General features: G+C 37.1%; 1 pseudogene; it reads left to right on the forward strand.

Moving 5' to 3' along the window:
* Positions 1–6133: 6133 nt before the first annotated feature.
* On the forward strand, positions 6134–6252 carry LOC136850885 (5S ribosomal RNA; annotated as a pseudogene).
* Positions 6253–6899: the final 647 nt, after the last annotated feature.

The following is a 6899-nucleotide window of genomic DNA, read 5'->3' on the forward strand; positions in this document are numbered from 1 at the left end:
AATAACATCCCAGGTCAGAGAATTCACCAGAACACCAAATCGTTCTCAGTGCCTAAGGATTCCTGTGAATTATGAGCTCTGTAGCAATCTCATTTCCTCTACTCAGGAAGCAACTAGGAAAACTAGAGCTAGAGAGAGAGAGAGAGAGAGAGAGAGAGAGAGAGAGAGAGAGAGAGAGAGAGAGAGAGAGAGAGAAGGTATCCTGTCAGAACTGGCTCATCTTCCCAGCCAAATAGAAACCGTGCCTCAGATTATCTTGGCCTTTCCATTTACAATTTGTATTACAGTGAAATGCTCTGTAAATATTTGCAGGCGTACTCTCCAGCGAAATTATAGTGAAATGACGAAGAGCTGTCAGAATTATCATGTTATTCCTATTATCGTTCAAATAATGATGGAGGGAGAGCGTGTAGAAAATAGTGAATATTCTCACGGCAATGCTGAAGCTGCTTTTGATTATATATATATATATATATATATATATATATATATATATATATATATATATATATATATATATATATATATATATATATATATATATATATATATATATATATATATATATATATATATATATATATATATATATATATTTATATATATATATATATATATATATATATATATATATATATATATATATATATATATATATATATATATATATATATATATATATATATATATATATATATGTCTATATCTATATATGAATTATATATCTAATCCGTAATATTCCTCATCTTAATGTCTTTGAAATGATGTTATATTCGGACCAACTTTTATATTAATTCAGTCACGTATTGTATATCATTCACAGTCATTAATTTATATTCTAGTTATGATTATACACACACACACACACACACACACACACACACACACACACACACACACACACACACACACATATATATATATATATATATATATATATATATATATATATATATATATATATATATATACTGTGTGTATAGATATATATGTCAAACATTTTGTAATCTTTTCTTTTTCTCCTTTAATATCTTTTTGATTTATTTCTTACGTCCTAAACGTTCTTCGTTTTCAACTTTTATCAGTGCAAGTCAGAATATTGTATATCATTTGCCTAGTCAAATCTTGAGATTATGATTATGACACCTGAAGGCCTTTTTGTTACATAACACTATTTGCATTTGGTATTGGGATTTACCAGGCGGTGACCTCTCATGCCCGAGATAACAAATGATGATTCTGTTGCTCTTAAAATAAGGGAACTCATATTCACTCAATGATATATTACAAGCACCCTGTACTACACAATTCAAAATAGCAAACATTTTGTTTATTATCTTGAGCAAACCTGTAATATATTGAGTACAGAATTTATTTTTGAGGTGCTCAAACAGTTCTTGGTTTTCAAATAATCATCAATGTAACCAATGAATGCCATATAATACCTGGCTTTAATTTAAAATCTTGAATACTTACCATCATTTCAAAGACTTTTGTTACATAACACTCCTTGCTGGACTTTGGCATTTAGGCTACCAGGGGTGACGCTGAACTCCCGTTTCTAACCGAAAGTGGGGATGAAGTTCTGTTGCTCTTAAAACACGGGAACTCATATTCACTCAATGATATTTAACCCCCAAGCCCGACCCTGTACTATTTTTCAAAAAGACTTTAGGATGAGGAATATTAGGATTTAGATATCTTGGTTTAGAAAACCTGGTGGCTCAGTCGGTACAGAATTTAGAGGTTTGAGGTGCGGGTTCAAAACCCGCAGCCGATGGTTCAAATAATCACTAAAATGTAACATCCCGGGATTATATATAAATCACGGATGGCTTTGATTAAAAGCAAATGGATGTTACGAATACTAAATACACATCATTTCAAAGACTTTACTACAACGCCTTAAAAAAAACATAACAAACATCTCTCCTCTCGAACTTTCGCCATACCCGCTCAATAACTTCGGCTGCTGAAGAAAGGTTTCTTAATACATGAAACCATACGTACCGGAGAAGTTCCGATGTCAGGCAGGGCAGCACGATCGAGACCAGTGGTCTAGGCCTGTTTAACCAAATCAAAAAAGTCCTTCAAAGAGGATCGTGATACCCCATTTTCAAAAATGGGAATAAAAGACGTTAAAAGATGAAGAAGAAGAAGAAGAAGATACGTGGTTTAGAAAATGAAATTAAATTGTTGGTGGCTAAAGTAAGGTTCTGATTGGTCGTAGTGAGGGAAAGTAGCCGAAATTGGTGAAGGGGGTTGAAGTTGCTTTTGACATTAATAGCTAAAAGTTGTGATAATGTTTGTAACAGTTATAAGAAAGTTAAAGGGCTCATTTAGGGAGCTGGGAGCAATTATTATGAATGGTAACCGAGCGAAAGAAATGACTTTGAGTGAAAAAATGGGGTACTGAGCGAATGAAGCGGAGGTAAACACAAAACCTTGAATTTATTTCCAAATTTATATTAATCATCCCCTCCCTTATTTTTTTAATCTGCCATGTGGGTGTTGGTGCTGGAGAACAAACGGGAAACCGAAGTGATTCAAGAAAATATCTTAGAGGAAAAGGCTATAACTGATAAATCAAACATAGAAGCAGTATACGATACGTATGAATACAACAGTACCGAAATTAACCTGCTGACCTGATCTGAATACTTATATTTTTACACTTAAATCGATACAGTTTTTTATTTCCCAGATACAAAATAAACAAGAAAAATAAAACAGTGAACAGGTGACACGAGAAATGTCGTCAGCATCAAGAATACCCTAGAAAAGTCCGGCGTGTGGAAGTGACAAAGTATCACTCTATGGTGACACCCAAACCGGATGTTTGGGTGGAATTTTACAAAAACCACCGGACACCGGATGGAACAATTCTGCTCCAAAGTGCTCATCCTGGTGAATCAGTCAACTCTCAGACTCAGTCTGGTCAGCACGCTGAATTAGCTCTTGAGTTTTCCGTAGGGAACTTTAGCACATTTGCTCAATAACAAGGGAAAATATCAATTATACAGCTTATCAAGAAGTCGACCGTCATTCAGAAGTGGAAGCATATGTCTTCAGAAAACTCCAGAGGGCTGACTGTTGGGCATCTGTAGCCGCAGAAGAGTTTGTCGTCGCGGAGTGGAGAACTGCATCTCCAAAGCACCAGCTGCCAGAACCGGTATTCAGAAGGAAAGTGGTCGCCTTAAGTCACTTAAAGGACAAGATGAAGTTCACAGTCATCGTGGCTCTGATTTTCGTCCTGACACTGTGCAGCGCGTCAGCAGGTCCTCTCAGGAGGCTTGAAGTAATTCGCGGTTCTCCAATCGAATGCCCAAGAAAGTGCGAAATTATGACCAAGGGAGGTGAATGCAAGATCAACTACGTTTGTCTCTTCGTGTTTTCAGCGTTGTCAGGGTGAAATTGTTTTTCCTTGTGACTCGAAGAGGAAAATAAGGTGTCATTCAAAATCTCACAGTAATTGTCAGTTTCAAAGTGGAAAAATATGTAACTAAAAATAAAAATGAAATATACTCTGAATTAAGCTCGTTGCCTTTTAACACCTAAAATAAAAGTGAATGTATATGGTTAAAATTAATTTTCTGTATAGGATAGTGTCATGTTAGGTCAGTGGGATCATTGGTGACTTGTATTTGTATTTTACGGCATGCAAGAAAATAATGGGTTTTCGGTCGCTTGAAAGTTGTTGCAGCACTAGAATCGGATATCGCTGAAATGAGAATAATCACTAATAGATAACTGTGTTTACTTTTTACACACACATAAATATATGTATCAAATTTTATTCCTTGGGGAATAAAAGAAGAAACTTTCACCTTCCGTGATAGGTCTAGACAAGGATGTTGATTTTACTATCGGTGAAAAAACTGAAAACCTTGTAGTATGCAGGAATAAAAAGAAAAATGTTTCGTATCAGTTTTATATGCTCCACTATACTGCATTATTTTGGCAACCATCATACTGCAGTATTTTGATATCCACCATACTGCATTATTTTGGCATCCACCATACTACATTATTTTGATATCCACTATACTGCATTATTTTGGCATCCAATATACTGCATTATTCTGGCATCCACTATACTGCATTATTTTGGCATCCACTATACTGCATTATTTTGGCAAAGACTTTTTACACCTTAATGCGCTTTATTTTGAGAGCGTTTACAAAAGAAAATAGGTTGCTGTCACCGAAATGTATAAAATATATAAGATAATGGTAACAAATGTATAATGAGACAATGAAAATACTTATCAAGCCGTTATTATTATTATTATTATTATTATTATTATTATTATTATTATTATTATTAGATTATTATTATTAGATAAGCTGCAGAATGCAACAAGAACTAACAGCTGCAATAGGGACAGGAGGCCAGCAGGAATAAGAAATGGAGAAGTAGCGAAGAAACTATATAAAAATTTATGAAGCGAGACTCGGGAATATGCTCAGTAAAAACACATTTGCACCTAGTATGAACTTTCGAAGGTCCAGGGATTTAAATAGTATTACTAGGACAGCTACTCTTACATTTTGCAAAAAAAAAAAAGGTAACATTATTGTCAAATATGATTATAATATCGAACTTCAATTGATATCTGTAGATATTTTCTCTTTTGTTTCCGAGACTGAGTAACGTTTATAAGCAATTGCTATGTGTGCGTGTGCCTCTGTGTTAGACCTTGGTATCAGGTTGGAAAAAAAAAAAAAAAGTTAAATATATCTTAGTTTTACCAGACCACTGAGCTGATTAACAGCTCTCCTAGGGCTGGCCTGAAGGATTAGACTTATTTAACGTGGCTAAGAACCAATTGGTTACTTAGCAACGGGATCTACAGCTTATTGAGGAATCCGAACCACATTATAGCGAGAAATGAATTTCCATCACCAGAAATAAATTCCTCTAACTCTTCACTAGCCGGCCGGAGAGTCGAACTCGGGCCTAGCGAGTGCTGGGCCATAACATCAGGTTGGAAAGAAAAATTAACTGGGCATTGTAGCAAGACTTCCAAAAGTACAGAAGTTCAGAAAAGTGCTTACCACTCCAGATGGGTAAAGGAAAGGCTGAAACTTCGCAAGTTGCTAGAGATTGGTCTGCAGGGCGCAGTTTAGCTCTGACTTCGAAAACAATTATCTGAACCGTATTCCGAGGAGTATAAACCTCCTTTTTGGGCTTTCCAGGTCCGCCTCTACCCCCACCCGACGCCTGGATGGATAGAATCTAAATAGTAACTTGTTAATGACCAGTATTCCAGCTTCTTCCATCCTGAGCGGTGAAGTAACACTTTTATGAATATGCATGCTCTGTATGAAAAGTATTCTGTAAATACTGGGAAACCCTCTCTCTCTCTCTCTCTCTCTCTCTCTCTCTCTCTCTCTCTCTCTCTCTCTCTCTCTCTCTCGGGTGGTCTTACCATCCATTAAATCATCCACGGCAAATGAAAAGCAGCTAGTATTCGTTGGAGGGGTGGATAGAGCTGTCGCCTGAAAACAATCGCAAGCTGTTGGCCCAGCGTTCGACTCTCCTACCCGGCTAATGAAGAGTTAGAGAGAACGGATTTCTGGTGATAGAAATTCATTTCTCGTCATAATGTGGTTCGGATCCCACAATAAGCTGTAGGTCCCGTTGCTAGGTAACCAGTTGGTTCTTAGCCACGTAAAATAAGTCTAATCCTTCGGGCCAGCCCTAGGAGAGCTGTTAATCAGCTAAGTGGTCTGGTTAAACTAAGATATACTTAACTTTCTCTCTCTCTCTCTCTCTCTCTCTCTACTCTTACTCTTTCTCTCTCTCTCTCTTCGTAGCTAATCTTTCAGAGGTACTTAAAACACTAAAGTGATTACGATGATTTCGAAAGGGTTAAATGCAACATGGAAAGAAAATAGTGTTTTTCAATGTGTACGCATGGTTTGCTACAGCATGACGTCTGAAGACATATATTTATTTTGGATTTGTAAATTACTTCAGCAGATGAAACAGTCCATAAAAACACTGGAAACGAAGTTAAACAGGACCACAACTTTAACGCGTTACTGTTGTGAGGTGCACCAATTAACCCAAGCGAGAGCAATTACATACAATTATATTCATAACCTGAACGGATTCCTATTTTCGAAATACAACGACCATACCACGTTGAAAGCCCCACTTCTCGTCCGATGGGCGAAGTTAAGAAACGTTGGGTCTGGTCAGTACTTGGCTGGGTGGCCGGCTGGGAACACCAGATGCTATTGGGGTCTAACCTTTAGCTGGTCCGCTAGTATAGTGGTTAGTGTCGTGGCATGCCACTCAGATGTCGCTGGTTCGCGTCCCCCCAGGGCGATGTAAAATCATGGGCTCTGTATCAAGATCAGTTACTGCTTCAGTAACGGGGTCTGCGGTGGGAGGTTGAAAAAGTTAAGTATATCTTAGTTTAACCAGACCACTGAGCTGATTAACAGCTCTCCTTGGGCTGGCCCGAAGGATTAGATTTATTTTACGCAGCTAAGAACCAACTGGTTACCTAGCAACGGGACCTACAGCTTATTGTGGAATCCGAACCACATTATGACGAGAAAGGAATTTCTATCACCAGAAATAAATTCCTCTAATTCTTCATTGGCCGGTCGGAGAGCCGAACGCTGGGCCAACAGCGTGCTAAGGTGGGAGGTTGAAAACATTCTTTGGAAGCTTGAATTTCAAGTCAATGGCTACTGAGTGCTTGTTTCATGTAAATAAGTTTCATCTACTGAAATAATAATAATAATAATAATAATAATAATGGAAGACTCGTCATGATTCCTGGTTTATGACTATACATACACCTGTAATTCCAAGTGCTCTTCTCTTAAACTTCAAAAGTCGAAACGCATCAACACTTTGGATGAAGGAAGCACTTAGTAGT

This window comes from Macrobrachium rosenbergii, chromosome 22 (assembly GCF_040412425.1).
Source record: "Macrobrachium rosenbergii isolate ZJJX-2024 chromosome 22, ASM4041242v1, whole genome shotgun sequence".
In the NCBI taxonomy this organism is placed as follows: domain Eukaryota; kingdom Metazoa; phylum Arthropoda; class Malacostraca; order Decapoda; family Palaemonidae; genus Macrobrachium; species Macrobrachium rosenbergii.